The following is a 16,014-nucleotide window of genomic DNA, read 5'->3' on the forward strand; positions in this document are numbered from 1 at the left end:
AGCAAGACTCCTATATTCAGTGGGATCACTTAGACTATCCCCTTCATCTTTTAACAAAACCGAGGAGCTAACCATGGGTGTGGAAACATCCTTCGCATTAGATAGCCCATTGCGATCAAGGAGTTCATTGATGTACTTTCGCTGACACAAATAAAGACAACTAATAGAAGACTAAGTTACTTCAATGCCGAGAAAATAGCTAAGATCACCCATGTCTTTGAGCGAAAATTGCTGATGAAGCTGTTGAACAAACTCATCAATGCTTTTGGGCAAGCTCCCAGTGACAATAATGTCATCCACATAAATCAAAACATACAAAGTAGAGACAGTCGTTACATGAACAAACAAAAAGGCATTAGATTTAGTCAAGATAAATCCAGTGGAAAGAAGAAAACTTTTTAATTTATCGAACTAGGCACGAGGAGCTTAACGGTCGCCGTACAAGGCTTTCTTCAATCGACACACCAAGTGTTCACTATGGGGCCCAAACCGGACATACCCTGGAGGTTGCTACATAAACACTTCATCAGTGAGATCGCCATTCAAAAATGTATTATTGATCCTCCTCCTCCTCTCCATCCACGTCCTTAGTATAAACAACACACTTGTAGGTAACATTATTCATAATTTTCACTATCTACTTATGTGAATATTCAAGCTGTCCATCTGTGTCATAGTCACTAAATTATTTTTATCTTGAGCTACAGAACTCAAAATTAAGATTTGCTAATTTTCCCTAAAACTAGACTCATATACCTTCTTACCATAAAAATTTCAATATTTTTTGGTTGGGCCAATTAATACAGTTTATTCATTGAATCCTCCCTTGTTCTGCTGTCTGACAGTTCCGACCCTTCTACACTAAAAATTAATTATCTTCTCGTAAAAGATTCGAATGATGTCCTCGTTTGTTTCTATTGAAAATAGACTCATTCAAGATTCTAAAAATATAAATTTAAGCCCCTAATTATTTTTATAAATTTTTTTATGATTTTACAAAGTAAGAACAGGGGAACCCGAAATCATTCTGACCTTGTCTCACAAAAGTTATTGTATCTCATGATTTACAATTCCATTGCTTACATAATTTCTTTTATTAGAAACTAGACTCAATAAGATTTAATTTCATATTTTATTCATCCTCTAATTCCATTTCTACAATTTTTGGTGATTTTTCAAAGTTAGACTACTGCTGCTGTCCAAAACAGTTTTAGTGCAAAATGTTAATTTCCATTTTGCCCCAAATTTCACAATTCATACAATTCAGTCCTTACACAATTAACCCCTCAATTAAGATAATTTTCTCAATTAATACTTTTTCTAGACATTATAAGTTATTTCATAACTATTGAAATTCAGAATTTCCACATAAAACTCTATCTTCAAACTCTTTTACAATTAGGTCCCAAACATTCACTTTCTATTCAATTCTTTCAATAAAATCAGCATATAAATAATTTAAGACTCTAATTCCATGCCAAATCATCATATACTTCTAGCACATATTCATAGCAACTTTCAATTTCTTTCATAGAATCAAGAACTAATGAATTCAACAAGTGGACCTAGTTGTAAAAGTCACAAAAACATAAAAATTTCAAGGAGAAAGCAAGAATTAAACTTACATGAAGCTAGAGTATGAAAATCAGCTTGAACCCTCCTCCATTTCTGTTTTTCAGCTGATGAATATGAAGAGAAATGAAGAGAATTCTAGATATTCCAATTTAGTCCCATTTTTATTTAGCCAATTTTGGCAATTTTTCAATTTTGCCCTTATTTCACCCATTTCTTTATTTTTCTCAGCTATTGCAGCCCAAAATATCTCCTTTGGGATTATTTTCACTTTAGGTCCTTCCTCATTTGACAATTGAGCTATTTAATCATTTTTGCAACTTTTACACCTTTTTCAATTTAGTCCTTTACCCAAACGTCAAAATTTTCTGACTAAATTTTATTACTACCTCACCAACACTCCATAAATATTTCTAAAAATATTTATGGCTCGGTTTATGAAGTCGAGGTCTCGATACCTCATTCTCGATCCAATTTACCTAATTAATTCTTTTAAATCACCAAATTCATTAATTCAAAAATGCTTTTATATTCACATTTGACTCATAGGTATTAATTTATTAATTTTTCAACTCACCTGTCGAATTTAGTGATCTCAAATCTCTATTCCCGATACCACTGAAAATTAGGCTGTTACAACGATTAATGAGGTGAACCACACAACACACCGCATATCCCCAAAACCGCATAGGTAGATTTGCTTGGGCTAACAATGTGAGACCGACTTCAATAATGTATCAATGTTTACGTTTGGCCACCCCGTTTTGTTCAGACGTATGAGGAAAAGTAATCCGGTGAATAATTCCATGCAAAGCCAGAACAGATTTGAGTGCAAAAATTCGCTTCCCCAATTGCCCTGGAACTATTTAATATCTCTCCCAAATTGAGTTTTTACTATTTGCTGAAACTAAAGGAAATAATTCACAGCATCAGATTTGCGTTAAATAAGATAGAGCCAGGCGTAGCGAGTGCACATATCAATAAATGACATATAAAACCAATTATTTTTAGATGCAACAAGAGCAGGTCCCCATAAATTAGAGACAACTAAAACAAATGGTTCATTGTATTCAATGGTAGAGGGAGAAAAGGACAATTTATGAAATTTCCCTTTCTGGCAAGCAACACAAACATCAGAACTACTAGCTTTATTGAATACAACTTGACATTTATTTAGAATAGATTTAACCATAGGAGCGGATGGATGCCCAAGTCGTCGGTGCTAAAGAGTAAACGTATCAGAATCAGCTGCAGGAGATAGTGGTCTAGTGTCAGATGTAGTAATAGCCATGGCCGTGTGAACAGACGCCATCAGAGAGGACTGGTAGAGTCCATCACGAATGTGCCCCCGTGGTAAAGTTTCCCTAGTCTTGATGTCCTTAATAACACAGTAAGATGGGTGAAACTCAAAAAACACGTTATTTTCAATCATAAATTGAGAAACAGATAGGAGATTTTTTCGTATATTTGGCACACAAAGAATGTTAGACAAATGAAGCATTTTAGTCTTCGACGTAAGAATACAATTACCGATACTTGAGATTTTGGCTGGAGACCCGTAACCTATTAATAGTAGAGAAATATCTGAATATGGTATAAACTTGTACAAGGCAGAGGAGTCTCGGCATATGTAATACGTAGCCCCTGAATCTGGGTACCACGATGTCATTCCTACAGACAGAGGAATATAGGAATCATCATCAAAGTTAGTTCCAAAATTGGTGGAATTTACATTAGAGCCTGTGGATTTTGATATATTGGAAGAATGAAAGTCAGGATTTCTGGATAACTCAACACACGGAAGTGTCGACTCAAGACAGACACGAGCACGTGGAACACGAGACCATGAACCACGAGCTACAGACCCCAAAAATTAAACATTATTTGAGACGATCGGAGGCCTAAACCAACTGGGCTGACCATGGCCCCTATGTCCATCATGAGTAAAATTCATGGAAAAATGGTCAGGTTGCTGGTCTATCAACATTAGCCCATATGGCTTATACCTCCTAGGGCTAGGCGCAGCAGCATGTCCACTAGGCCCAATATTCACACCATTCCTAGCTTGTATGCCTTGTGCATTTGTTGGGTCATACAGCCCATGTGCAAGCAGCCCAAAATGAGGTCCAAAAGGAAAGACACTCCCACGCCCAAATTGCACCATCGAATGAAAGCCCCTATTTTGCACAAATGAAGGCGTCGCAGTAGAACCATTCCACCACCCTTCAAGTAGATTTGACGAGAGCGGTGCTCATACCTCTGGCGCTGAACGGTCGTAATTGCGGTGAAAATAATAATAACACCGTTGAGTCGTGTGACCAAACCTACTGCAGATCTGACATTGCGGTCGCAATCGAAACACCCGTCCTCGACCAACAACCGGACGTCTACCGTGCGAAGAATCTTTGGTCACCATCGTGGCTGGAGCACCTTCAACACTATGAGCCTGCGACGCCCTATCCAGAATCACTCGAACTTGTTGGCTTTCAAATTCTAAGAGCACGTCGATCAACCATTGAAGTGGGAGAGGATCAGCAGAGAATGAAGCAAGGGTTAACACAGCATCATACTCCGATGGTAAGCCGACCAACATGATCTCAACCTTCTCTGTTTCAGAGATTTGAGCACCGACCGCATCGATTAAAGCGCAAGTGTTTTGAATATTGGCAATATACTCTTTGATCGACAGCGTTGCCTTCTTCAACGAATGGAGCTCGTAATGTATTCGAGAGAGTTTGGCGCCGGAGACTACCGCAAACAACCGAGTCGCTGTGATCCAAACATCATTTGTGGTCTTCGCATCTGTAAAACTAGCCAAGATCGGTGAAGAAATAGTAGAAAGAAGCCAGGAGGTGCGTAACTTATCCTGTTGCTCAAAGCCAAGGCAGCCAAATTTGGAGCCAATACACCGTCCGATGACTGCATGCATCATAGCAAAAGAAGAAGAGTTCCGTCTAGAAAAACAGTGAGATTGTATCCGTTAGAAATTAACTGAAAGTGCTATCTCCATTGCACATAGTTACTGTCCTCAAGTTTAATGGTGTCGTGACGGGGAAAGGACTATATAAGCTGGGTGGTGGTGGTGGAGGTGCAAGGTGGGACTATGGTGGAGTTAGAGGAAGCATTGGTGGCTGTATAACCCAAAATTTGCCCGGGTCTAAACCCATTTCCATACCCCAAAATTTAACCCAAATAACCAACACTCTATTAATCCAACAGAAGCCCAAACCCCAGCCTAACCCACAACCTAAACCCATCAACAAACAGCCCAAATCCCACCAAACCCTAGCCCATCCCAATCAAATCAGCAACCAGACCCTAGGTGCACCGTACCTAGGGTCTTCAGCCTTCTGCTGTCTGCCATGGCCACCTGCTCCACCTGCTCCACTGCCCATGCCCATCCCCTGCAAGCAGTAACAAGAAAAGACAGAAAAGAAAGAAGTAGACAGTGTAACAATAGGCTATAAAACCGAATGGAAAACTATTGTAAGGGGTTTTTTTTGTTTTTTTTAGTCATTTTCGATCAATACAAAAGTGATTTAAACACAAACACAAGCAGCAATCCAAGGAAAATCAAAAGAACACAAGGATAACATCAAATCGGGCAACCTAAAATACCAAAACCACAACCGAGAACATAAGGTGATTTTAAATTTATTCTTGTTTTGTTTCAGGTTCATTTTCTCACACACATATACATTTAAGAAAAAAGTATAAAAGATAACATAAAAAAAGGGAGGGTACCTTTTTGATTTTCTGGCCACCTGCGATAGCGTCCGACGCGACGGCGACCGGCCAGTTCTTCGCCAGATCTCTGAATGGCAGAGAGAAAAGGGGAGAGAAAATTTGTTTTTTTTATGAAGAGAGAAAAAATGAGAATTTTTGCCTAAATTTTGGCTTATATAATGCCTCCATACGATGCCGTTTTGAGGATGGGTTTAAGAGGCCAAAATGACGTCGTTTTGGCCTCTGACCCAAAAACCGACCTAAGGAAGCCCAGGATCCACGTGTTTCTGGACCAAGGGTCTATTTGCGCCCTTGGTCCTTCTGCTTTTGAGGCCGTCTTAATGTGGTCCCATTATGTTTTTCTCTTTTTTTCGATTTTACCCCAGAATTTAATTTATGTTTCACTTTAATCTCCATGTGAACTGCGTTATTTAGGAAATGGGAATATTTTTCCTATTGATCCCTACCCTCTCCTGCGTGTTGGCATTTGGTCCTTTATTATCTTTCAAATTGGCCTGAATTTTTATTTTAGGTTCGTTTTAGTCCCGTTTATTATATTCAATATTGTAATTGAATTAATTGATTTAGTGTTATTATATTATTCCACTATTATTACCTAATATGTACCATCATCATTATTCGCTCTATTATTATAAAACGTATTGTTATTACTATTATATACTAGAGTATATTTATTATATACGTACGTGTATATGTATATATATAGTATTATTTTTATTACTTTATTTTAATATCTTTATTTGTTTTGTATTTCAATATTATTGTCATTATTATTACTATTATATATATTAGTGTATATTTTATTATATATATATATATTTAATATATATATATGTACATATTTATGTAGTATTATTAATAGTCGCTTTTATTTCTAATATGTATACATTATGTAAATATTTCAATATTATATTATGTAAATATATATATTTTTATATGTGTTATGTACTTTTTTTTATTATGTATATATTTTAAATATCATTAGTTATATATTTTATACTATCTTATGTACATATTTCTAACACTATATATTGTTTATTTCTAATACCATTATTATTATTATATATATATATATGTACATATTTATGTATTGTATTATAGTTGTTTTTGTACCATTATTGTTGCTAATATATATATGTAACATGTACAAATGAAATTTTTTCTTACATATCATCTTATGTATATATCTTTTATAACTATATTATGTATGTATTTTTAACGCCATAGTATGTACATATTATTTCATTTATTTTTACTCCTATTATATTATTAATATTAGTACATATTTTTATTATACTTGGATATATACACTTTTTATATAATATTATTTTCATATATCATATTATCCATCATTGTACTTATTATTTTCACTATTGCTACTTATTATTTTATTTTAATATTACGCCTTATTTGGTTTACATACATCTTTTTATTATTACTATTATTATTATTATTATTATTATTATTATTAGTATATTTATATAGATATATATTTTCAATGTTATTAGTATATCTAATACATATATTGTATATGTTCATATATATATATAGTATGTATATATTTAGTATTATTATGTGTACATTTTTTCATTCCTATTATTACCTACATATTTTAAAATATATATGTATTTGTATATAGCACTATTAGTATTTTTAATATCGGTTTACGTCACTTCATTATTTGTATATATATATTCATGATTTTATTTCGTGTTTAATGCTATTACTATCATGTTTAATACCATATGCATTATTATTGTTTTATATTATTACTATCGTATGTATATTATTAATGTTTTGTATATTATCCATTTCATATATTCTTAACCTTTTATTATTATTTGTCTGTCCCAAATTTATCATAGTAATTCATACCATAGTGCAACGTCGATTTTAGTTTTCTTTTACCTTTATTTGTTTATCTAGAAATATTTTCGTTCATGTCTTTAAATTAATTTCAATAAACAAGGCAACGTGCCGATTTAACATTAAGTCGTCGATTTCATCGTTATGTTGGGTGAATATTAATCGGCTCGTGTAAAAAAACGGAACGTCCTTCTCAAAAGAAATCAAAACCTGAAATTTCTCGTGTTTTATTCAGATCATGATTTAATGTTACATTGAACTCACATTTTTGAAAATTAAGACAACACATGTTTAACGAGATACCAATTTTGGGCGTCGCAAGGGTGCTAATAACTTCCTCGTGCGTAACCGACTCCCGAACCCTAATTTTTCTCTGAATTTTGACGTAGACCTAAACTCGGCCTTTTCGTTATCCAAAAACAAATTTTTCTTTGAAAAAGAGGATTCATTAGGTGTCCGATCACACCTAAGAAAAAAGATCGGTGGTGACTCCCCTTCTTAATAAAATTGCAAGTCGGTTTTCAAGCTTTCTATAAATCGCCACATTTAGCGACCAACTCGAAATTTTACATCGCTACAGCTGGCGACTCTACTAGGGACCCATTTTTGAGAGTCGAGTCGAATTGAACGCGTGTTGTCAAAATTTTCAAAATTCCTTGTTCAAATTAATATTTAGTCGTGATCCCAAAATTGTGTTTTTGAAAATCATGCATTTGCATCGTGTTGTATATATTCTTCTAACTTGTTTTATCTGGTTGTTTTTCAGCTTTAAATTTTTATGGTTTTAGTTTGGGTTTAGTTTTTAAATCAAACGTAAAGGTTTTTGAGTTTCTCCCCACACGCCGTGCACTTGCATTTTTGCATAACATGAGCTCTCTACTCGGGCTCCGTCCGTTTAAATGAAAGTAAGCGCTATGCCTTCGTGAGTTAACTCGTCCCTCCGTACAGGCTAGTGAATACTTTTGGGTTACATATGACTTATGCTTTCGTGAGTTAACTTGTCCCTCCGCATAGGCATAAGTAAATGTAATCCCGTGAATTGAACTCGTGAGCCTGTGATGGGCTACGACCGAGGCTTCGTACTAGTATTAGTAGACGATAGTACGGGCAATTTGAGTACCTGTATAGAACTGAAACTGCATATAGTGAACCGTACGAGCCACCTAATTAGAGCCATGCCGAACCTCCGTCCATTTTGCAGTCACCAAAATAAGTGCACGGGAGGAACGCCTCTTACCTTTTGCATTTTCACTTCCTATACAAGGGGATTGGGTCTGTTTAATAAACTAGTTCGATTTGTTGAATTTTCCATTTTTTTTCCTGTATTTAATTACTAATAAGGTTGTTTGTCTTTGCCTTATTGTTTTTTCATCATGCATTATAGGCATCATATTAGGAAGGTGTTGACTAGAGATCGGTTGCTAGAAAAATGCATTTCTAATGGAAGAGTTAATTATACAAACAACCGAGAAGAATGCCGTGGTTCGGGACTGGTCTCTAAAAACTCAGAAAAAAAAGGGGATAGTCTAGTGGAGGAATGTATTGCCAATCTGCCCTAGCACGTAACTGTGAATCTTCGCCAGAATAACCTTGAAGATTTGGTTCGGGTTTGGAATCAGTGGGACTCGGACAGTAGGGGTATCTTCACTAAGAGGTACGGAGATATAGCCCACTTGAGCACTATCAAGATAGACGAGCGTTTGATTCAAGCCATGATCAGATTTTGGAATCCGGTATAACAATGTTTTACTTTCAATCAGGAAGACATGACCTCGACTATAGAAGAGTATGCCACTTTGCTTATTGTTGATAACGTATAACCCTATAAGATATATGTGAAAGAACCTAAGCCGATGACATTCAAGAAAAAGTTAGTGAGATTAACAGACATGACTGACGCATGGGCCGAAAAATAGATAAAGAAGAAGAATGAAACCATTTGCATTCCATGGTCTTCCCTATGAGATTTGGTTCTGAACCATCTCGACATGTTGAAAAGGGTAAATCTATTTGTTTTGGCCATTTACGGTTTGATCATCTTCCCGAAAGTTCTCGGACATCTCAAAGTTGCAGTAGTTGATTTCTTTGAAAGGTTAAAACAAGGAATCAACCCTGTCCTGACTATCCTAGCCGAGACCTTCAGATCCCTGAGTAGTTGTCGAAGGAAAGGGGAAGGACGATTTATTGAATACGCGCAGTTGCTCAATGTTTGGATTTTGAGCCACTTCTAGAAAGTAGAGCGCACATCGTTTCATATGTTTTCAAAAACATTTGCCCCGTTAGAAGCTTATCTCAAGAAAGAATGGCCAAAGGAAGTCACTGAGCAACATTGGGTCTCAGTTTTTCAGAACCTTCACGCCGATGATATAACATGGAGAGCACCATGGATACGCCCTTCGGTTCTGCTATACAAGGTCGGAGATCAAGACTGGGTACAACTACTCGGATTATGGGGAAGAGTTGGATATGCCCTGTTATTAGTCCAAAGGCAATTTTCATCGCGACAATTCATACCTTTTACTGGAGGATTAGCACAGTCCGAGTTTGCTTTTGCGGGTGAAAATATATATGAACAGGGTCCGAGACACTGCAAAGTTTTGGAAGAAAATTCATCTGATGAAATTAGCTCTATATGCTGATACCCTCACCCAAGATTACGACATATGGAGGAAGCAACGGGTGAATAGTCAGTAAATCTCGTTAACAAACTACACCGTCTAGAATCCTTTCTCGGAGGAAATACCGTCTGAGCTAAAAATAGCAAAACAATAATTTGAACGAGAAAAGGCCAAGATGTCTCGGGACCTTAATGCTCTTCAAGAGGAAAACTACCAATTGAAGATCAACATTCAGATTAAAAGATCCAGAACCGAGAAAGTGCAAAAAGAGGCTGAAGTCGTAAGAAATGACTTAAGAGATCTTCATCTGGAAAATAAGAAGTTAAAAGGCACAATAAAAAATAGTGGGCTGGGCAAGTCGTCAGCCGAATGGAAAGAAGAAATAAGCAACATCAAAGGTGGGATGAAATTTTGGAAAGGAAAAGTGAAGAAAGAGGAGGAAAAGGCTGCGCGGGCTATGATAGAACTAAGGAGGAAAAATGCTGAATATGAAACTGTGTCTGCCGAACTTACGATTAGTCGGTCCGAACGCCGAGAGTTAAAAGAGAGAATATGGGAAGTAGAAGATATGCTGCAAGATCGTAAACAACAGTTAGATACTCTCTTGGAGGCTTTAGAAGAAAAGAATAGTCAATATGATAGAGACATTCATGCTTACGAAGAGGGCCTCCAAGAAAAAGAAATGCAACTTAGCTATTTAATCAATGAAATTCGTGGGGTAGCAATGCACGTGGTACAACTATCAGATAAAGCAGAGAATCTCAGTTGCCAATTCCCGCCAAGCCAACGATCGAGCATATCGGAATTCTTAGAGCGAGTAAATAAATATATCGATATAGCTAGGAAGTTTGTGTAATAGCTGAATCGAAAATGGCAAAATGTTTTGTAATGAACTCTTTTGATGAATGAAATGCCTAAATAGGGGCTATCTTGAAATCAACACCAATTCCTTGCATTTCTTTCATGATTGGCATTCATTTATGCATGCATTCATTCATTCATTCATTGCATATCCCATAATCATTCGCTAAGGTTAAAACATACAATTCGCAGTTGTAATACCACAAGCCTGGAATCCGGTCACTCATATAGGACGCACCGACATGCTAGAGTAATGGAGGCTGAATTCAATGAAAGGATTGAAAGGATGGAAAGAATTCAAAGGGAATTACAAGAGCAGTTGGCCAAGTCGCAACAAGAAACCAAAGATCTGATGGTGAGATCTCGAGAGGAATCACTTGAACAGAAGGATCAAATGGCCAAGATGATGGAAATAATGTCGGCTCTGGTAAAAAGAAAGGGACCTATGAAACCTGACGTTGTGGAACCACAGTCAAGGGTTAACCTCGATCAGGATCTACCCCATCCTCCAGGATTTACTCCACCACACGTCCATGCAACACAAAGAGGGTAAGCTCAGTGGGAACCTACAGGCCTAAAGCAACGACCTGCGCCACCTGCTAATCTGGGACAAAGAATGTTCGTATCAAACCCGGGGGCTAGTCTTACTGATCCACTTGTTCCAGATTTGGACGATCCAGTAGAAATAGCCAAGTTGAAAACCGGTGATCACGAGGCTCAAGAGAATTATAGGAGCTTAGAGGAAAGACTCAAAGCGATAAAAGGCACTGAAGTCTTCTCCACACTAGGTGCTAAAGAACTCAGTTTGGTACCCGATCTAATTCTGCCTCCGAAGTTCAAGGTGCCTGATTTTGAAAAGTACGATGGGACAAGGTGTCCAAAAGTGCATCTTGTCATGTTTTGCCAAAAAATGGCCAGTTATGTGAACGAAGATAAGCTACTCATACATTGTTTTTAGGATAGTCTAGTAGGATCGGCTCTTCGGTGGTACAACCAGCTTAGTAGGGAAAAGATCTGATCCTGGAAGGACTTGGCGTCAGCATTCTGCGAGTAGTACAAGCATGTATCGGATATGGTGCCTGATCGAATGACTCTACAAATGATGGAAAAGAAACCAGCGAAAACCTTTAGACAGTATGCACAAAGGTGGAGAGATATCTCAGCCCAAGTGGAGCCTCCACTAACTAAGTCTGAGATAACAGTCCTTTTCATCAATACTCTAAGAGCACCATTCTATGACAAGCTGGTGGGAAGTGCTACGAAGGATTTTTCAGATATCGTAATATCCGGAGAACTTATCGAGAATGCCATCAAAAGTGGGAGGATGGAAGGCTCAAAAAGTTTAAAAAGGGCAGCGCCCATGAAGAAGAAAGAACCAGAAGCCTATATGGTGGGAATGGGAAGCTGTTATACCCCTAAGCCATATCTAAACCAACCCTGACCTCAAAATTATCCACCTCTGAATTTCTTTTACCCTCCTCAAACCCCTTACTACCAAGCACCACCTCCTCCCTACCCCGTATACGCCACGAACAACCAAAGACCCGTCACCATATTCCCACAAAACACTGTACCCGCTCAAAGCCAACCCAGAAACGAACCAAGACCAGCAAGGCCTAATCCTGAGAGACCGCAATTTACTCCTATCCCTGTGTCGTATGGGGAATTATACCCAAAACTTTTGGAGAAATAATTAATATCTCCCTATTACATGGCACCCTTTAAGCCTACATACCCGAAATGGTACGATCCAATCGCTAGTTGTGCATACCATGCCGGGAACCAGGGGCACTCTATGAAAAACTACCTTGCCTTCAAACGGAGAGTTCAAGGACTCATCGATGCGGGCATTCTGCGATTTGATGGTACTGGCAGTACGGTCGGGAACCCGTTCCCAAACCACACCGAAGGGAATGTGAGCGCAGTAGGAGAGGAGGACAAACGACAAAGTAGAAGATGGGTTTCTAAAATAAGAACACCTCTGCAGAAAATCTGGGAGGTACTAGTTGAAAAAGGGCTGCTCTGTCATCTTAACAGAGTATTCAAAGGAAGAAATGCAAAAGGTCAAAGTTTTTGCGAATTCCATGGTATTGAGGGGCACGACATTCAATCCTGCGAGGAGTTCAGGAGATTACTGTAAAATATGATAGATAATAAGAAGATTGGGATTTTTTATAAAGGTGAAAAGATCGATAGAGGAGAAATATGCGCCTCTGACCATCAATCGTCAGGTTTCTCGTATAGCGCCGACCGACCGTTAATAATTTATTACGACGCGAAGAAGGAGCCGGTGAAACCAAAAGTGATAATCGAAGTACCATCTCATTTCCCTTATAAGGACGACAAAGCGGTACCGTGGAAATATGACATCAACATCGTCACACCTGAAGGAGAAAAGTCTGAAGCCACAACTGGAGATGTTGGGGAGGTAGGCCATTTTACCCGCAGTGGGCGGTGCTATTCTAAAGAAGTCGAGCTGGCAAAGAAAAATAGTGACTTGAAGTAGAAAGGAAAAGCACCAATGCACGTGACCGAAGATGAGCATGAAACTGTGCCTGAACAAGAAGCTAAAAAGCTTGTGGACGAGGAGGAAGCACAAGAATTCTTAAAATTTATCAAGCACAGTGAGTATAATGTGGTGGAACAATTGAGTAAGCAGCCATCACGAATCTCGGTATTATCTCTACTGTTGAATTCAAAACCCCATCGGAATGCTTTGTTGAAGGTATTAAATCAAGCTTACATGGCAAACAACATATCTGTTGAGAAGCTTGATAGGTGGGTAATCAATCTGAACGCAGACAATTTCATCTCTTTTAGTGATGATGAGATACCGCCAAACGGTAGAGGCTCAGTGAAAGCACTGCATATTACGACTCGTTGTAAGGGCTACATAATACCGAACGTGCTCATCGATAATGGGTCGGCACTCAACGTCATGCCTTTGGCCATGCTTTCCAGAATTTCGATGGATCTGTCCTATTTAAGGCCCTGTCATTCCACAGTAAGGGCATTCGACGGGACAAGGCGTGAAGTCATGGGAAAGATTGAGATCCCTCTGGAAGTGGGTCCTTTTATATACGATGTTGAATTTCAAGTCATGGACATTACACCATCATACAATTGCCTCTTAGGAAGACCCTAGATCCATTCTGCTGGAGCAATTCCGTCCTCTCTACATCAAAAAGTGAAGTTTATCATGGATGGCTGTTTGGTCACTGTCGAGGGAAAAGAAGACATTGTCGCATCTATTTTCGCCGATGCACCATACCTAGAAGTGAGCAAAGATGCAATAGAATGTTCCTTCTGATCCTTAGAATTTGTCAATGCCACTTTTATTGCTGAAGGAAATAGAATTCCCGTGCCTAAGCTGTCAAGAAATACCAGGATGGGAATCAAGCTGACTGTAGGAAGGGGAGCTCGAACGAGAAGAGGTTTAGGGAGATATCTGCAAGGAATAGTCAAGGCTCTAAAGCCAGTACACCACAAGGCCCGGTACAGTTTAGGGTTCCAACTGGGCATGCGTCAAAGAAGAAAATAATAGAAGAAAGATCAAGAAAGAAGGATCGTAAGAACCTTAGGTCAAGAATTAGAATGAGAGCCCATAACGTACCCTCATTTGTCAAAAACATTTACATCTGCAGGAATGATATACCCTAGGCAAGATAATCCACGAAGCAAGCTGTTAATAATTAAAAGGGGTTTTCAGAATGTCAGTATAAATGTCATTGACAAAGGAAGTGATGCAGTTAAGGATTTTTCAACGATACGCCCTTGTCCTCCTGGATTCGTTTTGAATAATTGGACTACTATGGATCTCCTTGTAGTTTCTAAGTCTTCTCCAGAGTAATGCTCAATGTTAACACTCTTTTTGTGTGCCCCTAAGTAATAGTAGGGATTCTTTTGTAAAAGCTTATGATTTTCTCTTTATCATTTAAATGAATATCAATGAAGATGCATTTTGTCACGATCTTTTGCATTATCACTAATCTCATAGTCACTTTCTCATTTCATAGCCTATCCTTACATTTGTCTCATGCCATGCCATAAAATTTTGTTTGTTGGTTCCAATACTTGGATGCCCCTCTATAGTTTCCTTTTCCATTCAACTTTTAGGTGCTCAGATATCAATGACATGAACAAACCCGTTACGAGTCCTGAAATTGATTTTGAGAAGGCTGTTTGTTTAGGAGAATTCAAAGCGGAAGAAAACGCTGAAGACTATGTCTCATCTCCTGACTTGCTAAGAATGGTGGAACAAGAGGATAAAAGATTTTGCCTCATCAAGAATCTGTTGAAACAATAAATTTGGGAACTGAAGAAATGAAGCAAGAAGTGAAGATTGGGACCTCTATTTCATGAGGCACCAGGCATAATTTGATTGTTTTGCTCATCGAGTACAAAGATGTATTCGTATGGTCATATCAGGACATGCCAGGATTAGATGAAGAGGTAGTGGTCCATAAGCTCCCATTAAAGCCAGAATGCAAACCCATTCAACAAAAGCTAAGACGGATGAGACCTGAGATGTTGTTGAAAATAAAAGAGGAAGTCAAGAAGCAATTTGATGCTGGCTTTCTACAAGCCTCCAAATATCCAGAATGGGTGGCTAACATAGTCCCGGTACCAAAGAAAGACGGCAAAGTACGAATGTGCGTGGATTATCGTGACCTGAATCGAGCAAGTCCTAAATATAATTTTCCCTTACCACACATTGATACGTTGGTGGATAACACAGCAAAACATTCATTGTTTTCCTTCATGGATGGATTCTCGGGGTATAATCAGATCAAGATGGCCCCTGAGGATATGGAAAAAACTACCTTCGTAACAATGTGGGGAACGTTCTACTACAAGGTGATGCCATTTGGGTTAAAGAATACTGGGGCAACATATCAAAGGGCCATGGTAACATTGTTCCATGACATGATGCACAAAGAAATAGAAGTCTATGTAGATGATATGATTGCTAAATCTCGAGGGGAAGAAGAGCATGTAGTGAACCTGAAGAAGTTGTTCGACAGGCTGAGAAAGTTTTAGCTAAAGCTTAATCTAGCTAAATGTACGTTTGGGGCTACCCCGGGAAAATTGCTAAGCTTCATTGTCAGCGAGAGAGGTATTGAAGTTGATCCAGATAAGATAAAAGCCATACAAGAACTACCACCTCCACGTACGTAAAAATAAGTCAGAGGATTTTTAGGGAGGTTGAACTACATCGCTCGGTTCATTGCTCAACTTACCAATCAGTGCGACCCAATCTTTCGGCTTCTTTGAAAACATAATCTGGGAGAATGGAACGAGGAGTGCCAAGTGGCTTTTGACAAGATAAAACAATATTTGTCTAGTCCTC

The sequence above is a fragment of the Gossypium arboreum genome, chromosome 10 (assembly GCF_025698485.1).
Source record: "Gossypium arboreum isolate Shixiya-1 chromosome 10, ASM2569848v2, whole genome shotgun sequence".
NCBI lineage: Eukaryota > Viridiplantae > Streptophyta > Magnoliopsida > Malvales > Malvaceae > Gossypium > Gossypium arboreum.